Source organism: Adiantum capillus-veneris, chromosome 9, assembly GCF_014529385.1.
Source record: "Adiantum capillus-veneris isolate H3 chromosome 9, ASM1452938v2, whole genome shotgun sequence".
Lineage (NCBI taxonomy): Eukaryota > Viridiplantae > Streptophyta > Polypodiopsida > Polypodiales > Pteridaceae > Adiantum > Adiantum capillus-veneris.
The window spans coordinates 5,137,840-5,158,467 of record NC_140939.1 but is presented as its reverse complement, the minus strand read 5'-3'; the positions used below and the strand labels follow the sequence as shown (position 1 = coordinate 5,158,467).

General features: G+C 43.5%; 1 protein-coding gene across 10 annotated transcripts in view; it reads left to right on the top strand.

Annotated features, from left to right (window-relative positions):
* Positions 1-19,806, top strand: part of LOC147450066 (pentatricopeptide repeat-containing protein At2g33680-like) — a 70,538-nt gene extending 50,732 nt beyond the window's left edge. For 2 of the 10 annotated variants that reach the window (XR_015189084.1, XR_015189089.1), the window contains exon 3: positions 19,365-19,806. The gene's annotated coding sequence lies outside the window, so the exon portion shown is untranslated. Of the gene's footprint in view, positions 1-5,593; positions 5,734-18,580; positions 19,226-19,303 lie in introns of those variants that run through there. The other 8 variants (XR_015189083.1, XR_015189088.1, XR_015189086.1 and 5 more) reach the window with 4 other exon arrangements.
* Positions 19,807-20,628: the final 822 nt, after the last annotated feature.

Below are 20,628 nucleotides of genomic sequence, written 5' to 3'. Positions count from 1 at the left end.
TGACTGTCCTACCAAACCTCCACAACCACCCTCTTCCAATGCAGTCCCAGATGTACAGGGAAATACAACCAAGGATGGAAAAGAAAGAGCTCTTCTCAAAGCATGGGGTAGTATCAACAACCAGCGGGCTCTTATTTTGTTTGACCCTGGTAGCACAGACAACTTCATCTCTACCAAGCTAGCTGACGACCTGAACTTGCAGCCCAATCGTTTCGGAGTCTCTATTCAAGCGCAATCTGCTTTCAAAGGGCAGAACTCAAACTCTACTCCAATCATAGGGAAGTTGAATCTAAAGGTCGACGACTACAAGGATCAAGAGTCTTTCTTACTAGCTTCACTTGAAGGATGCGATGTTATCTTGGGAATGCCTTGGCACTACAAGATGCATCCCATTCCTGACTATGTTCAGAAAACCTTATCTTTGCTCATAAAGGAAAGGAGTATCTTGTACTTGCAGATGTAGGTGATTGGCGTATTCCTATCGCCAACTACATTGCCATCAAGAAAGAAATGAAAAAGTGTGTTTCAGCGTACTTGATTTTTGCAAGAGAGAGAGATGTGTCTGTTTCACAACTTTCTTCCTCTTTAGAGCAAAAAAGACTTAAGTTAATAGAAAGATATAAAGATTGTTTTGCAGATGAACTTCCAAATGAACTCCCACCTTCGCGACCTGAGGATCATACCATTGATTTGATCCCAGGAAGTTCTCCTCCAAATAAGCCCCCTTATCGAGTTAGTCTAATGCAGCAAGAGGAAATTCTCAAGCAGGTTAACGAACTTTTGGAGAAGGGCTTAATAAGGCCTAGTACTTCTCCATATTGTTCACCTGTCTTGCTAGTACAGAAAAAGGATGGCACATTCCGCATGTGCATAGACTATAGATCTCTAAACAAGATCACAATCAAGAATCGATTTCCAATCCCTCGGATTGACGACATTCTTGATAAGTTACAAGGAGCCCGTGTTTTTAGTCGTATAGACTTGAAGAGCGGTTATCATCAAATCCGCATAGCTCCTCAGGATGTGCATAAGACTTCATTTAGAACAACCTTCGGGTTGTATGAATTCTTAGTGATGCCTTTTGGACTCACTAATGCACCAGCTACATTCAACAGAATGATGGATAGAATCTTCCACTCATATAGAAGTTTTACAGGCGTTTTCTTTGATGATGTCTTAATCTTCTCAGAGTCGGAAGACGAACACTATAAGCATCTCGCCTTAGTGTTTGAAGAATTACGCAAACACAAATTATTTGTGAATGCTAAGAAGAGTGAATTTAAAAAAAAAGAAATCCACTATTTGGGCCATATAGTGTCTCACAATCAGGTGAGAATGGACCCTGATAAGATTCAAGCAGTTGTAGAATGGCCTACGCCAACTACAGTACATGATGTACGAAGTTTCCTCGGCCTCTGTTCTTATTATCGGCGTTTCATTCGAGCTTTTGCCGCGATAGCAGGTCCCCTCCATGACCTGACAAAGAAGCGGATTCCATTCCATTGGGGGTCTGGACAAAAACAAGCTTTCGAAAACCTTAAGTATCTACTCAGTCACGGACCTGTTCTCACCGTCCCTGCTCTTCGCAAACCTTTCGAGGTATACTGCGATGCATCTGGAGATTGTGTAGGAGCAGTTTTGAACCAAGAGGGTCACGCGATAGCCTATGAAAGTCGGCGCCTTAAAGATGCAGAGTTGCATGTCTCCATATACGAGAAAGAGCTAATGGCAGTAATTCATGCTCTTTCCATTTGGAAACACTATCTATTAGGAGCTGATTTTATCATCAAGACAGATCATCAAAGTCTTCGCTACTTTCTCACACAGAGAAAGTTATCAAAAAAGCAGATGAGATGGGCCAACTTTCTTTCAATGTTTCATTTTCAGATTTTACACACTTCTGGAACAAAGAATGCCGCTGCAGATGCTCTCTCAAGGCGTCCAAAGATCAATGCACTAACAACAATTTATCATGAGGAACTAGAATCTCTCAGCGAGATGTATCCTCAAGATCCAGACTTCGCCACAATTTGGGCAGATCTTCAAGCTGGTCATTCAAAGCCACCTTATTGTATCAGGGATAATACACCCTATCGTCAACAAGCAATATGCATAGCTCAGCCCTTACGACAAAAGGTGATGGATGAAGCACATAATTCTCCTTATGCCGGGCATCGGGGAATTGCTTCCACCACTAGTGCCCTCGAAAGGTATTTCATTTGGCCAACACTCCGTGCGGACATTGAAAAATATGTACGTGAGTGTTTAGTCTGCCAAAAGGTAAAATATGACAGACAAAGTTTATGGCAAGCTTCAGCCGCTCCCTGTGCCTAACACGCCATGGGAAAGTATTGCCATGGATTTTATTACGAATCTTCCTAGATCCAAGAATGGAAATGATGCAATCTGGACTATAGTAGACAGGTTCAGTAAGCAAGCACATTTTCTTCCAGTAAAAAAGACGATCAAAGCTGATCACATGGCTAGAATATTTCTAGCTCAGATTTTTAAACACCATGGATTGCCAAAGACTATTGTCAGCGATAGAGATCCCCGCATGACTAGTCTATTTTGGCAGGCATTGTTCGAAAACTTGGGAACTAAGCTTGATTTTTCATCAGCTTATCATCCTCAAACAGATGGTCAAAGCGAAATCGCTAATGCCACTGTTTTAGATCTCCTCAAGTGCTATGTTTCGGAATGACAATCCGAATGGGAACAGTACTTACCAATAGTTGAGTTTGCGTATAATAATACCATACATTCCTCAACTGGTAAAGCCCCCTTCGAAATTATTTACGGGAAGCCACTCTTACTTCCTATTATGGTGACCAAAGAAAACATCTTCGCCGCAGATGAATTTGTGCGCAATATTGATATTGCCCATCAACAAGTAAAGCAAGCGATTCTTCCTACTCAAGAGCAATAGAAGAGAAAAGCAGACAAGCACAGAAGGAATCTCAATCTTGAAAAAGGACAATATGTCCTGCTTCAGTTTGAGAAAGCTAGATTGAAAAAGCGGGTCGGCAAAGGGAAAGTTGTCAAACTTTCCCATAGATTCTACGGCCCTTTCAAAATTACAGATAAAGTCAATGATGTGACTTTGAGATTGGATTTACCTTATAATTGGCGAATCCATAATGCTTTTCATGTCAGTCTCCTCCGACCCTATGTTGGACCTCCTCCAGTGGCGCCCGTACAAGAAGATCCTCCTGAAGTCGAAGAGACTGAGGAAATCCTTCAACCTGAACAGATAATCCACCACTCGGAGAGACAACTCAAGTCGGGGAGTCTACATCGAAAGTATTTAGTCAAGTTCAAGAATTACACTCCTTTAGATGCAAAGTGGATGACTGAGTCCGATCTCAAGGACTACCCTGACATCTTGCACAGTTATGTTGACGCTCTACAGTTGAGGTCAACTGTTTAGAACCAAGAGGGATGTAACTAAGTCAGACTTTGTAAATAATTAATTTATTTACGAGAAAAGAATTATCTAATTAGTTGTGTGCACACCAGAATAGACCTAGTAGTTCTAAGGCCTCAGGTGAGCCTAAATGCGGACTAGAACACCTCGGAGGGACCTTAGCAGAAATTACCCTGAAGCCCTAGTGATTGGGAAATCGAGTCTTCAGAAAGGGGTAAGCAGTAGCCTCAGATTTTAGGCTCAGAAAAATACGCGCGTCAGTATAAGCACATGAATGAGATGGGGTCCTTAGAACAATGACCCTAAGGCTAATAAAGCTAATAAAGCCTTAGGGTAAGTTTCGTGAAATTAAATTTAACGGTCCGTGCCCGGGCGGGCGGCTGGACAAGTGTGAACAGGTAAAGGCGGTACAGTGCCCGTGCGGCATTGCGCCAGCAGACCTTTGGTGCTCTCATAAAAGAATCATTGGTAGCAGTTGTTAGTTAGTTGCACATTTTTTTTTAATTAATGAGCTAGAAGTTTTTAAAGTCAAAAGTTGAATGGTTTTTAAGTTTTTAAAGTAAGTGTGCCAAGTGGCACACTTACCAATGCAAACTAACTCTCTCTCTCTCACTCTCACCCTCTCTCTCTTCCTAGCGCCCCCTCTCCCTGATGGCTATTTAGGAGCCCCCCTCCCCCATTTTCAGGGCTGGCAGTGCACCTACCCCCCCTAATGTGAGCGTGCTCTACGCGGTGGAGCCCTCCATTGAAGCTTGAGAGCAGCCCCTTGCGACATATGTGGTAGCCTTGTGCTCCCATTGTCAAGAACAAGGGATCTCACAGTCATAGACACCTTCTGGTGAAGTTTCATCGCGAGAAGCTGCCGTAGACGCTCTCTTAGCAGAGTGCGGCTGCTGTAATTCTCTGTTTTCAGCCCCTAATCACCTCGATTAGGGCTGTTTTCAGCAGAACAGCCATAGAAATTCTCTTCTCTCTCCTTATCCTAAGTCTACATCAAGTTTGGCGCGATTCCATCGCGAAGAAGACCTCTGTTTCGGCGTAGGGGTGTGCACAGGTAAGAATTTCAGGTTATGTGCAGAAAATTACAACAAGCATGTGTGTGTGCATTTTGCTTGTTTCTCTTTTGTATTCGATGCATGAATGAATGAGCATGAAGGCAACACATAACGGAAGATGGACTCTCCTCTGTGAGAGCTTCCGATGAGCTGTTTCGGAAGATAGACTCTCTTTTCGAGAGCTTCCAACCAGTCTCGCAGAAGAGGGGAAATCCCCTAAGCAGTAAGAAAGTGGAAATACTTTCTCAGTCAGTAGTCAGAACAGAACAGAAGAAAGAATAGAGGATGGGCGTATGCCCCGTTCCTGTGCTTGTAAAGATTCTCCCTTAGTAATAAAGATATTCTCTTTATGGGGGGGGACCAGCCCATCTTCTGGTCCCCAATGAAGTGTCAAGTTTTCTCGCTCCCTCTAATTCTCTTGAGTATTTGAAGTGCAATTAAACGTCAGTTGACGCTTCCGTAATATTTTTGTGACAAGAATCTTCTAGATCCTTCCAGATTCTTCTAGAGCCTTCTAGCGATGATGTAGGTGATGACATAGGCGATGATGCAGGCAGCGACTGACTCTCAAGCATCCATGACATCAGCTTGGCCGCAGATCTGGTGCAGTGGGATGCACAAGAGGGAAGTTACTCCGCTCCTTTGTCAACAGATGCCTTGATTTTTAGAATACTAGAGTCACTGATGTCTCTTTGAGCTTCAGGGATACTGAGAGTTGACAGTATTCTGCTATATGACTCTATGAAATGAAATTCCGGAATATGAAACTGATTTGTTTTTGACTTGTTTTTAAGTGCAGGAACTGATAGACGAAATGACTGCAACATTTTGGTCTAAATGATCTCGAATAGACATGGTTGCAATAGGGGTTAGTCAATCAGCCATTTATGAGGTCTCGACTGGATCTAGATGCGATTGCTAGCTACATTGCCGATAAATCATGGTCAAAGATCCGAATGAATGTTGAATGTCATGTGATGTCTAGTGATGTCTTGTGATGTCGTGTGATGTGACTGTCGATTGGTACATGTGCTAGATGTGTGTTCCTAGTGCGTAGGTACTAATAGTCAGTGTTTGCTAAGACGGTTTATGGCCTCTGTCTGTTTTGCAGGCGTAATCGCCGGCGATTACAATGCTTTCAAGAGAGGGGTATGTCACAAAGTGATGACGTGGCTGCTCTAACTAGGAAAACCCTAATCCTAACTGCAAGGAACCCGAAACCCTAATGTGTACGTTGCAGAGATGACACGTGGCAGGCCGAAAACAGTGCTGACGTGGCAGCCGCGATTTGTGGCGCATTTTGCAAAAATCAGCAGCTGCGGCAGTTTTCAACAGATTTTTGCATTGCTTTTGCTTTATTTTGCTCCACGCAATTGAGCAGGAGAGAGAAAGCCTCTATGCTTTATTTTACTGAGAGAGAGAGAGAGAGAGAGAGAGAGAGAGAGAGAGAGAGAGAGAGAGAGAGAGAGAGAGAGAGAGAGAGAGATTTGATTTGATTTGATATTTACGTCCTCGGGGGGCCAAAATGACCCATGGGACCCTCGAAAACTCTAAGCAAACTCCCCTTGCGGGGGTGTGTGGTGTGTAGCACCCTTTGCCTTTTCCATGAGTAGTGTGTGATGTTCTAGAATACTGGCTAGGTATATGCCTAGAGCTGTAGGAGATGGGTCGGTTTTAGAGAGCAATTCCTCAAGAGTAGTGCATCCCCTTGTAAGCTGCTGAAAATCAGCGCGTATGTCGGTGTATGCGGGGCATTCTAGAGTCACATGTGTCTCATCCTCAATCTTTTGTGAACTGCATTGGGTGCATTCTCTTTGGCTTGCATCAATTTTCAGCCATCCTCCTGTCTCTACTTTCAGCGTGTGAGCTCTCATACGCATCATAGTGATTGCTCTTCTTGCTCGGTGACACACAGGAGTTCTTATGTGAACTTGTGTTTCTGACATTTTGTATGCCTCCCAATACTTTGTGTGTACATGTTTGCAGTAGTATTCAAATTTAGATCTGTGTGTAGCCGTCTTCCATTTGTTGTGGAGACTGTCTAGCGCTGTCAGCTCAAAATTCAGCATATAATCTCCTTCTTTTCCTTCTTCGATAGGCATGTCTACATATGCTTCCACATTCCATCTTGCAAACCATCTCTTGATGTCTTGTACCAGACTTGAGGAGAGGATTTTGCTCTTGTTGGTTTTTTGTGGTGCACAACCGACTCCCCATGCCACTTGTGGTATTCTATTGGGGGACATCTTCTTCACTTTCATAATGTATTTGTACATTCTCTGCAATGCTTTCATTTCTAATGGCCTGTTGCCTGTTTCCAACATCATCACGGAGTATGGTGTCGTCGTTTTGACCCCAAGATGTCTACATAAGAACTTTTGTATCTTTTCTATTTCGTTCCATGTACTGGCCGATATGCTAGCACCCCAAACTTCCACCCCGTATAGTATGGTCTGTACTACGTATGTTTCAAATACCATTGCTTTGATCTCCCATCTTCGGATATTGCTTTGTGTACACATATTCTCAAATTGGTAGTATTTGGCCTTGCCCACATCAAGTCTGCTTCTTACACAACTTCCCCATGCATGATTGGAAGGAATATCCACTCCCAAATATTTAAAACTATCCACCACTTCGATTGCTTGGTCTAGGTACATCACCTTGGGCTGATTTTCTATTTTGTGTGTTCTTATGGACATAATCTTCGTCTTTTTCACATTGACAGCTAAGCCCGTAGCTTCACAGAAAGCATGCACGGCATCCATTGATCTTTGTAATGACCTGAGGTTATATGCAAAAAGGACTACATCATCCGCATATATGAGAAGCCAAAGTATGAAAGCTCCAATACTTGGTCTATCTTCTTCTTGTGCGAGTGCTTGTTGTATGAAGTCCTCAAGTTGATCTATGCGTAGTCCAAAAAGTGTTGGGGACAGAGGACAGCCTTGTTTCACTCCCATGTTACTTTCGAACTCTTGGGAGAAACCCGTTTGCATTTTCAACATGCATCTCACCTTTTTGTAGAGACGAGCCACCGCCGCTCTAAGGTGTATCGGTACTCCAATGTTTTCCATTCTTTTCCACAAACTATCTCTGCAAACTGTGTCGAACGCTTTTTTGAAGTCCACAAAACAACAATACAAAGTTTTGCCCTTCAATCGGCTTTCTTCCATCAATACTCTGAGCGACATGAGGTGATCTATAGTGCTGTATTGACATCTAAAGCCTGCTTGACCAATTGCACGTTTGTCATTACATTCAGCCCATACACTGATCTCTTTTTCCAAAATGCTACCCAAGAGTTTTGCTATGCATGAACCAACCATAATAGTGTGATAGTTTTCTAGCTGATTTCTGTCCCCACTTTTGAGTAAGGCCTTAATCCAGTTTTCTTGCCAATCTGCGGGTAGATCTTGTGTGGCTGCTTGATTTAGGAGTCTATGGATCCATTCCTTGGCCACCTTGCCTGACCATTTCAGCATTTCCGAGCTCATGTTATTGGTGTCTAGTGCTTTCAAGCTTTTGTATACCTTTTAGAGTTGCCTTCATAGGCAAGGGTTCTTTCGTTTGCAACTCGGGTTGATTTCCAATCATTTCCTAAGCATCTTTGTGTACATAAAGTTGTTCCACATAAGCATACATGTCTTCTTGGCTGATGTCTCCCATGATATCCTGTCGTTTCTCTTTCATTTTCCGCCATGCCCCTTTCGGGTTCTCTTTGAAATGCTTGATCTCTTTTTGTTCTTTTTCCAGCTCATATCTTCTTCTTTTCTTTCGTAGGAGTGCATTATATTCTTTGACTAAAGGTGTCCATTCCTCCTCTGACTTGAGTGTCATTCTCAACCTGTGTTTGGCTGCCTTACATTCTTCATCAAACCATGAATTATGTGGCATGCCTTTTGCATCTTTCTTCTGATTGCGAGCTCTACCCATTACAACTTCAAGGGTTGTGATCATTGCTTGTTTGAAAATTAGCCACGTGTCTTCAACATTGCAGGGCATGTCATGTACCATGAGTATGCTATCAAGAAAAGTCGCATATTCCTTTTTCTTTTCTATTTGCATTTTGTATGACCAAGTCGGCTCTGCTGCTATCTTTTCCTTCCTTTGTGTGGGCACTCGTAACCATACGTGAATGGGTGTGTGGTCCGAGTTTGGGGATCGTTCTCCCACCGCAAAATCATGTATTATGTGTGATCCATCGTAACTAACCAACATGTAGTCAATGGTGCTCATCCCTTTATTGGCCGTGTAGCATGTGTATTTACCCGAGTTTGCAAATTTCCGCGATCCATTTATGACTAACATTTGCATGGAGTTCATCATGCTAATCAAGGCTGATCGTTGTGGATTTGTTATTTGGTCATGAGAGCACCTCTCCCACATAGGATCGGGGGTGTCATATCCCTCCTTATTGGCAGGATGTAGTGTGAAATCCACAACTTGCATTTGAGTGTGTGCTATACGAGCATTCAAGTCTCCCATAAGCATGACTATGCCCTCTTGTGTGTAGGTTTCAATATCTGCATACAATTCTCCAAAAGGATCTCCTTTGTCTATTTTGGAGGCATTATAGAATGACGACTCTCTATGCGGTATGTAGCATCCAGCAAGGAATATTGGCTTATCCTTTGTCTCAATTTTGATCCAGATATATCTTTTATATTCATCAACCTTGCTTATTTTGATCACCTTGTGCAATTCCTCCATGTACATCACTGCAACCCTGCCTTGACCCCTCATTTTCATACTTGGCATCCATATGGATTGTGTCATATATCCCTCAATGCAAGGGATACGACATGCATCATGTTCCCATGTTTCAAGCAAAAAAAGTACATCTGCTTTAGGCAAAACTTCTTGCAGACCATCTCCTTTGTGCCAGGGGAAACCCCGACATTTCCAACTTGTTACGTGTATATCTGTGATCCCATGGGTCCCTACCTGTCATGCCTCCTGTGATGTCCCCGTATTAGGGGATGCGAGAGAGAGAGAGAGAGAGAGAGAGAGAGAGAGAGAGAGAGAGAGAGAGAGAGAGAGAGAGAGAGAGAGAGAGAGAGAGAGAGAGAGAGAGAGAGAGAGAGAGAGAGAGAGAGAGAGAGAGAGAGAGAGAGAGAGAGAGAGAAGCCTCTCTGCTTTATTTTGGTACAAGAGAGAGAGAGAGCTTATGGAAAAGCAAGAAATCTTCAAGCTTTTGATTTTCAGCTTTTAGGACAGTTTATGGGGCTCTGCTTTTAGCAACCCTTGTACCTTTAAATAAGCTGGCAGGGCTTCTCACAACTTAGAGCATCTGGACGTAGAGTCTGAGTGTGAGTGCTTGCCCGCACTCTTGTGCTTTGAACTTAGATTAATACAAAAAGAAATACCGAAAGGGGCGCCACTCTTTGGGGCTAATATCTCTAGGCATGGAACTCCGCCGGGGCCAGTGTCGAATCAATTGTGAACTGTGAATTGTTTTGAAGTGGTTATTTGGTGTTGTCGTGGTAGGTTCTTGCTTTGGAGTGTTCAAGTCTGTAACAAATCTGCTAACACTAGGGCTGATCTGAGGTTATACTGTCGCCGAGAATCTGCAAGTGCAAAAATGCTGGCTCATCTGATGCAAAAACGCTAGGCCTTCTGGTGAGTGAAAACGCTAGAGTTGTCGCGAGGGGGTCTTGCTGAGAAGTTACCTGATGAACACCGGGTTCCTGCTGGCTGATTTGATGCAAAAACGCTAGGCCTTCTGGTGAGTGAAAACGCTAGAGTTGTCGCGGGGGGGAGTCTTGCTGAGAAGTTACCTGATGAACACCGGCTTCGTGCTGCCTCTTCTGCCAGAAAGTGCTAGCTTTAGGTTTCTATATATACAAATTTACGAAATTTGCCCTACCTAGTTCCCAATAAAAGTCATTTAAAAATAATAAGTGAAAAATGTCAAAAATAGGGAAAATAGGTTCTGTGCACTGGAAAATGCTCCTGATGGGTTCTGATGGAAATTTGATGATCATGCGGTGTGCAACCAAAGGATATGCATCTACTCTAAAGTGTCTGGACATGCACGGTCTGCGAACAAACTCACAAAAGTGCCAGAACACTTCCTATTCTAAACTGACTTTACTGAACTGAACCTTGGTCATGCTGTAGCTTGTCCACGGACACATTGCGTTGGATGTGTCACGTGACATCCCCTCCTTTTCAAAGTGAGGTACTGATACCGAATTGTACGATGTCGAGGGAGATCGCCAACAGCGTCTGGAATCATGGAAAGGACTCTTCGCCGGCCCACTCTGATGCGTGGGTCATGTGATACTTGAACTTCATAAAGGTCTGCAATGCTTGCTTCTTTGGGCCGCGCCGAAAGCGACAGTCTTCTGTAGCTTTTTGAATGCTTCAACTTTGTCTATGGATGTAGGTCCACCTTCTTCAAGAATCTTCAAGGCTGAAAATTCCTGAAACCACTTCCAACCTATTCCATGTAAAGTGACTGGAAAAAATCTCGTCTTCCTCAAAGACTGTGCATGCAATGTAGATGAACAAATAGACGGAGTGCCAAACCGTTCCCCACACACACGCAAACAATGAGATCGAATCTCGTCTTTCTGATCTAAATCAATCAACTGTGGCAATTCACAACGGAAATGCCCATGCTTGGTGCTCATACTTTCTTGTGCTCTTTCTACGAATGTGACTTGAATGTGACTTCCTTGAATGCAAACATTTCATCTTTTCATGAGAAATCTGCATACATCCGTGCTCATCCATGAGTGAATCGTGCTCAACGTACCATATGTCATGCCTATGAAAAGGGATTTGTCACATGACACATCCAACCCTATGTGTCTGTGGACAAGCTACAGCATGATTAGGGTTCAGTCAGTCTAGATTAGAAGTGATTTGGCACTTTGTGAGTCTATTCGTAGACCGTGCATGCCCAGTCACTTAGCATAGATGCATATCCTCTGGTTGCACACAACATGATCATCAGTAATCCCATCAGAATCCATTAGAATCAGTTAGGGGATTTTTCCAGTGATTTTAGCCTATTTTCCCTATTTTTGACATTTTTCACTTATTAATTTAAGTGACTTTCCAACAAAAGTAGGTAGGGCAATTTTTCTAAGTTTGTCTATAAGCAAACCCAAGTTAGCACTCATTGGCAGAAGAGGCAGCATGAGCTACATGCTCAACAGGCAACTTCTTAGCAGACACCCCCAGGAGACCTAGCGTTTTGCAGATCGAGCATCACCTAGTTTTTTCCCCATCAGATCAGCCTTTGCTACCGCAGACAGCAAGAGCCCCATCGTTTTTGCAAGAAATCAGCAGATCAGCCTAGCGTTTTGCATTTTGCAGAACCACGGCAGCAGCAGGACTTCAGCCCTAGCGTTTTTGGTTGCAGATCAGCCCCGGCGTTTTGCACCTTTACCGCGACGGAAAGTCAAGGAACATTAGCGTTTTCAGTTTTTAGCATTTAGTACCCGCAGATCAAGTCCTGAACCTCGCAGATCTCACCTTCCTGGAGCAGTCGCTGCACGGTCAGTTTCCGCAAGGTTACAGTTTCAGCCCGGAAAACGCAGATTTCAGCATCTGCGTTTTCAGCGCGTCGTCGTCGCATCGTCGTCATCGACATCGTCACCAACATAGAGTCAGAATTCAGCAGATAGAAGATTAGCAGATTTCAACCCAAAGCGTTTTTGGACAGCAGTAGAAAGATTGCAGATTTGAGCCCTTAGGTCGACTTCGTCATCACCGTCGTCATCGTCGACATAGCCTAGACTTGCATCAGTCTCATGCATACCATTTGTACCAGATTGTGCAATCATAAGTACCACTCTCGCCGATGAGAGTGGGGCCTTCGGAGGGGGGTTTTTACAACGTCTCTGGTGTCGTATCTCTCTTCTCTCTCTATCTCTCAGTCTCATTCACTTGCACGCACAGTGTCTATTCACTTTGTTTTGATCATAGCATTCTCTCATTAAGAACGAAAGGGTCTATCTTCCATAAGAACAAAAGGAACCTTGAGCACTGTTCGGAGCACTCATCTTGAGCAAAGCGCAAACATTCATTCCGCTGCACCTAACATTGGTATCGGAGCTTTGGCAGTGTTTTGTATCACTAAAGGAAAGAACCACAAGAATCACAAGGAATTTTTTTGGCTTGTTGAGGTGGCACGAACCCAAGTTCGCTTGGGTGTGTCGATTCCTAATCGTGTTTTTGAAGAGTAAGAAAGAAGGGCTTGTCCAGCCTCCCCTTGTGTCTCTTTTCACTCATTGAGAGCGGACCGTGCACTTAGCGGCTGGCCAATCGACGTGAGGTGGGAAAAAGCAACCTTGGTGTGAGCGCAAGGCCGCCAAGGGGTGCGCCCGCGAAAAGGAGTAGAACTCGGGTGAAGAGAAGATCCTTCTCAAACACAGATTGCAAGCGAAAGAAAACCTCAAGAACCTCAAGAACTCAAGAACCCCAAGAACCAAGACCCGCAAGAACCCAAGTTCCTTGTGAACTTAAGAACCCAAGAACCCCAAGAACCCAAGTTCCTCGTGAACTTAAGAACCCACAAGAACCCACGATTGCAGAATGGTCATCACTCCAAGCGGAATGGATACTTCGCTTGGAGGTGACGAGCATGAGAGAGGCGAAGAAGAATTTTCCCCACCAGGAGGTTTTTCCGACCCTCCCCCTTCCCCATCTACGTCAAGGATTGCACTAACTCCTATGGAGGAGTTGAAGCAGTTGTTTAAGGAAAGACAGTTAGAACGCGAAGAAAGAAAAGCAGAAAGAGAAGCAGAAAGAATGGCCTACGAAGAACGAAGGGCAGCCATAGATCGTGAATACGAAGAAGGAATGGCAGCCATAGAGCGTCAGTACGACTTGGAAGAAAAAGAAAGTCAAGCCAAATTTGATTGCAAGAACAAAGCAAGACAAGCAGAATTTGATTGCGAGAATAAAGCAAGAATGCAAGAGATGTTGCGACTCTTTTGTCAAGTGCAGGCATAGATGCAAGAGATTCAGGAGAAGGAGACTCTCTCAGTCTCTTCTTCTCCAAAGCATGGTACACAGGATTTGCATGATTATGTGAAGCATGATGATGATTTGATTGACAATGATTTGCATGATGATTTGAATGTTAATGATGAGCATGATCAAGATGTGATTTCTCACGAGCATGATGATTTGCATGATCAAGATGTGATTTCTCACAAGCATGATGAGTTACATGAATATGATGTGATTGTTCATAAGGATGATGTGTTAGTGGATGCTTTTTCTAGCGAAGCTAACCTCGTTGTAGATTCGATCAATCACGAAGAACCGATCTTGGCTTTCGAGTCGAGGTCCAAAGAACCCCCACAGGACGATTCGATCATTCAAGAAGAACAGATCTTGGCTCTTGAGCCTAGGTCCAAAGAACCCTCACAGGAAGTATTATGTGTTCGCATGATTGATACGCACGCATTGTTCGAGTGTTTCATTCGTGATCGTTTCCTGTATTTTAGTCAGCGTCTTTATGTGATCCCTTTTACTAGGCATGACATATTGTACGTTGAGCACATTTCACTCATGAATGAGCACGAACGTATGCGGATTGTTCATGAAAAGCTGAAAAGTATGGGTTCAAGGAAGTCACATTTCATGTCTCTTGGCATGACACATTCGTAGAACGAGCACATGAAAGTATGAGCACCAAGTATTGGCAATTCCGTTGTGAATTGCCACAGTTGATTGCTCTAGATCATAAGAGAAAGATTCGATCTCATTGTTTGCATGTGTTTGATGAACGGTTTGTCACTCCGTCTCTATGTTGATCTACATTGCATACACAGTCTTTAGCGAAGACAAGATTTTTTCCACTCACTTTACATGGAATGGGTATGTTATGTTTTTGTGTTGGAAATGGTTTCAAGAATTTTCAGCCATGGAGATTCTTGAAGAAGAAAGAAGCATGACACTCGACGAAGTTGAAGCATTGAAGGAGCCACACAAGACTTTGTGTCGCTTTCGGCGCGGCCCAAAGAAGCAAGCGTTGCAGACCTTTATGAAGTTCAAGTACCGCACGACCCACACATCAGAGTGGACCGGCGAAGACTCCCTTCCAGGATTTTGGATGCCATTGGCGATCTTCCTCGACGCCATACAGTTCGGTACCAGTACCTCACTTTGAAAAGGAGGGGATGTCACGTGACACATCCAACCCTATGTGTCCGTGACCAAGCTACAACATGATTAGGGTTCAGTCAGTCTAGATTAGAAGTGATCTGGCACATTTGTGAGTCTATTCGTAGACCGTGCATGCCCAGTCACTTAGCATAGATGCATATCCTCTGGTTGCACACAACATGATCATCTGTAATCCCATCAGAATCCATTAGAATCAGTTAGGGGATTTTTCCAGTTATTTTAGCCTATTTTTGACATTTTTCACTTATTAATTTAAGTGACTTCCCAACAAAAGTAGGTAGGGCAATTTTGCTAAGTTTGTATATAAGCAAACCCAAGTTAGCACTCAATGGCAGAAGAGGCAGCAGGAGCTCCACGCTCAACAGGCAACTTCTCAGCAGACACCCCCAGGAGACCTAGCGTTTTGCAGATCGAGCATCACCTAGCGTTCTCCCCATCAGATCAGCCTCGGCTACCACAGACAGCAAGAGTCCCAGCGTTTGTGCAAGAGATCAATAGATTAGCGTTTTGCATTTTGCAGAACCACGGCAGCAGCAGGATCAAAATTCAGCCCTAGCGTTTTTGGTTGCAGATCAGCCCCGGCGTTTTGCACCTTTACCGCGACGGAAAGTCAAGGAACATTAGCATTTTCAGTTTTCAATAGTTAGTACCCGCAGATCAAGTCCCGAACCTCGTAGATCTCACCTTCCCGCAACAGTTCCTCGCCGCACGGTCAGTTTCCGCAAGGTTACAGTTTCAGCCCGGAAAACACAGATTTCAGCATCTGCGTTTTCAGCGCGTTGTCATCATCGACATTGTCACCAACATAGAGTCAGAATTCAGCAGATAGAAGATTAGCAAATTTCAGCCCATAGCGTTTTTGGACAGCAGTAGAAAGATTGCAGATTTGAGCCCTTAGGTCGACTTCGTCATCACCGTCGTCATCGTCGACATAGCCTAGACTTGCATCAGTCTCATGCATACCATTTGTACCAGATTGTGCAATCATAAGTAGACCACTCTCGCCGACGAGAGTGGGGCCTTCGGAGGAGGGTTTTTACAACGTCTCTGGTGTCGTATCTCTCTTCTCTCTCTATCTCTCAGTCTCATTCACTTGCACGCACAGTGTCCATTCACTTTGTTTGTGATCATAGCATTCTCTCATTAAGAACGGAAGGCTCTACCTTCCATGAGAACAAAAGGAACCTTGAGCACAGTTTGGAGCACTCATCTTGAGCAAAGTGCAAACAATCATTCCGCTGCACCTGACAAGATCACATAAGGACGATGACTAAATTATAGGAAACGATCACGAATAAAACACTCAAACAATGTGTGTTGACTAATCATTCGAACACATAGTACTTCCTGTGAGGGTTCTTTGGACCTAGGCTCGAGAGCCAAGATCGGTACTTCGTGAGGAATCGAAACTTCCTGAGGAGATTCTTTGGACCTCGACTCGAGAGCCAAGATCGGTTCTTTGTGATTGATCGAATCTGCAATAAGATTAGCTTCACTAGAAAAAGTATCAACTAACCCATCATTCTTGTGAACAATCACATCATGGTCATACAAATCATCATGCTCGTGATAAATCGCATCTTGATCATGCAAATCATCATGCTTATCATTATCATGCAATTCATCATGCTTGTCATTATCAACCAAATCATGTGTGTCGTGCTTTGGAGAAGAAGAGATTGAGAGAGTCTCCTTTTCTTGATTATGTGCAAACTGCGCCTGCACAATAGACAAAAGTCGCCACAACTCTTTCATGTGTTGGTCGCCCTTCTCTTGTCTTGCTTTGTTCTCGCAACCAAATGCTGCTTATCTTTCTTTGTTCTCTCGATCAAATTTTGCTTCTCTTTCATCGCGCTCGCGCGCTATGGCTGTCATTCTGTCTTGGTACTTACAATCTATGGCTGCCATTATTTCGTCCCTTTCTAACTTCCTGTCCATCATCATCTTGTCGAAAGCCTCCATAGGAGTTAGTGTAATCCTTGGCGTAGATGGGGAAAGGGGAGGGTCGAAAAAACCTTTTGGTGGGGAAAATTCTTCTTCACCACCCTCATGCTCATCACCTCCATGCGAAGTATCCATGCCGCTTCGGATGATGACCATCCAATGAAGTCTTGGGTTCTTGTGGTCTTGGGTTCTTAAGTTCACGAGGAACTTGGATTCTTGTGGGTCTTGGTTCTTGAGGTTCTTTAGTTCTTGAGATTCTCGAGGGTCTTGAGGTTCTTCTTTAGCTTGCAATCTGTGTTAGAGAAGGATCCTCTTCACCCGAGTTCTGCTCTTTTCTGCGGGCGCACCCCTTGACCGCCTTGCGCTCACACCAAGGTTGCTTTTTCCCACCTCATGTCGATTGGCTGGCTGCTAAGTACACGGTCTGCTCTTAATGAGTAAAAAGAGAAACAAGGGAAGGCTGAACAAGCCCTTCTTTCTTGGGTTTCCTGTCACTCTTCAAAAACACGAATAGGAATCGACACGCCCAAGAGGTCTTGGGTTACGTGCGACCGCAACAAGCAAAAAAAATTCTGTGGTTCTTGTGGTTCTTTCCTTGAGTGATACAGAACACTGCTAAAGCTCTGATACCAATGTAAGGTGTAGCGGAAGTGAATGTTGAACTTTGCTCAAGATGAGTGCTCCGAACTGTGCTCAAGGGTTCCTTTTACCTACGGAAGAGAGAGCCTTCCGTTTCCTTAATGAGAGAGTGCAAGTGATCACAAACAAAGTGAATAGACACTGTGCGTGAAGGTGCTGAGACTGAGAGATAAAGAGAGAAGAGAATACGACACCAGAATGTTGTCCTTGCCGATGATGTCGACGACGATGAGGACGACGACGAGACAGGCTGAAATCTGAGAACGCTAAGGGCTGAAATCTGCTAACCTTTATCTGCTGAATTCTGACTCTATGTCGGTGACGATGTCGATGGCGACGATGCGACGACGATGCGTTGAAAACGCAGATTCTGAAATCTGTGTTTTCGGGCTGAATCTGCAAACTTCGCGGGATCTGACCATGCGGCGAGGATCTGCTGCGGGAAGGTGAGATCTGCGAGGTTGGGGGGTTCTACTGCGGGTACTGACTGCTAAAAACTGAAAACGCTGGGTCTAGGGCTGAATCTGTCGCGATGGAATTGCAAAATGCTGAATGTCTTGCTGCTCCAAAAACGCTAGGATTGAATTCGGTTGTCGCTGTGGAGTCTGCTAACGCTAGGGCTGATCTGCTATCTCTGGGGGAATCTGCTAACGCTAGGGCTGATTCGAGGTTGTACTGTCACCGAGAATCTGCAAGTGCAAAAACGCTGGCTGATCTGATGCAAAAACGCTAGAGTTGTCACGGGGGGGAGTCTTGCTGAGAAGTTGCCTGATGAACACCGGGTTCCTGCTGCCTCTTCTGCCAGAAAGTGCTAGCTCTAGGTTTCTATATCTACAAACTTATGAAATTTGCCATACCTAGTTTCCAACAAAAGTCACTTAAAAATAATAAGTGAAAAATATCAAAAATAGGGAAAATAGGTTCTGTGCATTGGAAAATGCTCCTGATGGGTTCTGATGGCAATCTGATGATCATGTGTGCAACCAGAGGATATGCATCTACTCTTAAGTGTCTGGACATGCACGGTCTGCGAACAAACTCACAAAAGTGCCAAAACACTTCGTATTCTAGACTGACTTGACTGAGCTAAATCCTGGTCATGCTGTAGCTTGTCCACGGACACATGGTTGGATGTGTCACGTGACACCTTTTGAGTAAGCCCTTTACTTTAAATCTCAATCCTTTAGACTGTGGACTGAATCTTTATTCCAAGTTTGCATGCTTGGCAAGTAATGGGTTGAGAGAGAGAGAGAGAGAGAGAGAGAGAGAGAGAGAGATTACTAAATCATGATTGAAATGGTGGGAGGGACTAGCAATAGATATCATCCAAGAGTAAAGACTAGATTTTGGTTTTCTATTTCAGTCGCGATAAAGAGCAAGTAGTTTATGGTGCATATGATGAAAGAGAGGGGAGGCACATACAATGCATGGAGGAAATGCTACCTAGGCTTCCAAATTAAAGGGCAATGTTTTGGGCCTAAAAAAGCCATTGGCCCATTCAACCTTGCTATTGCCATGATCCTTGAGCATCATTATGTGACGGGTGAGAACAATGTTGTAATGAAAGCTAAATCAAAAGGCATATGTGATTGTGCTGGGTTGAAGGCTTCATTGAGTTAAGGGGAACTTGGTGCATTATCAATGTGATTGTCATGTTTATTTAATCGTATAGACATCATCTTGCAGCAGCATCATTCTTTCAACATATACATAATGACAAAGCTGACATCAAAGACAACGCCTTGGGATAGATCTTTGTGGCTACACCTTGCATAATGGTAAGGTGAATTGCATCAAAGGTAAGATTTACAAAAGGTGACACCTACCACACAATGAACATTCCGACCCATGTTGACATATGGACATCTCATCTTTGCATGGTTTCTTTTTGTATTTTTCAGACATTGGGTCATAAGATTTACTCATGAGAAACTCCAGTCTTACAATAAGTTGGGAATGTGTGTATACATCTCTCTCTCTCTCTCTCTCTCTCTCTCTCTCTCTCTCTCTAATCAAGTGGCAGTACATTTTTTTATATAGAAACAACATTCATTTAAGTAGCTTGCAATTGTTCCTTCCTTTTCAGGTTGTGTATAACTCAGTCTACATTTTGCGACACCTTTTAAAACGGTCTCAACCATTTGTAGGCACTATCTCACTTGCAACCGGCACATGAAGGAAGATCTCTTTGCGTGGAAGATACCACTTACATGTAGAGTCGAGAACGTCCTAGCGATGATTGTTCTCTAGGAAGTTCTAACGAAATACACCATAGGTTGTTTGAGGTAGTAGACAGCCTCAATGGTGGACATTTATTGTGAATTCATTATGTGGCATTGGCTTCCTTCATATCCCACTCCAACAAGAAATACCATAGATTTTTTTTAGTAGTACCAAGTCCCAGTTGTAGACTATAAACTCCGAATTATAAGTGTAAAATGTCATTGTAGAAGCTTGAGCTCCTCCATTGGTTAAGTTTGGATACCCATTATGGTCATGTTTGATACATGCAAAACAAAGCACACCCAAAAAGGTGTTTGAAGAGAAGAGGTTGTGAACACGAGCTATAATATACATCTCATTTATATTGTTTGTGTGTGCAAGGGGGGGGGGGGGTTTGAAGTGTGGAGTAGGTAAAGGCACACACTAGCTTCGGAGACCACACATCACTCTTGAGAATTAATTTTTGTAATTTGAATTTGCATGAGTTGGGAGCATGAAGCGTCTGTTTCTGCGAGGTGTCAATGTGCCATCTCTGGACATTTTTCAGGGATGCTATGCGCCTTCTATTTTAATGCCTTATAGTTGGATATTTCTGGAGAGTCTGGAAATTGCCTTGATTTTTGAAATCAGCCTTGGATGCTTAAGAAAACCACCTGAAAATTGAAGTTTTTCCTTCGAAACTAGTGAGATCCACATTGGATTTGGAAAATTATCATAATTTTGTAAATACTAGTAAAACAGCAGTGCCCTCTATTCTCGTTATTCTCAACCCCTTGCTCTATGACTAATTTCAAAAATTAAATCAAGAGATTCTCTTTGAGAGAGAGAGAGAGAGAGAGAGAGAGAGAGAGAGAGAGAGAGAGGTTTTCACAACTTTCTTTCAACTTTCTACTGAACTAATTTGTGTGAAACAAACTTTCTTGTTTCCGCAACTACCTCTCTCTCTCTCTCTCTCAACGTCACCTCTCTCGCCGCCTTGGTGGTCCGAGGTATTCCAAGGAGCAATGCCCCGTGGCCAATGATAGATAGGCACTCAAAACCAAACAGGATGAAGCACCAATAGCAACACTAGAATTTCCAATGTCTCTAGCTTGAAATCATAGAATTTTCCTCAGCTAATATATAGATTCACAAATTTCACAAGAGTGCTTTAAAACTTCACTCCACGAAAACTCCATAACAAGCAAT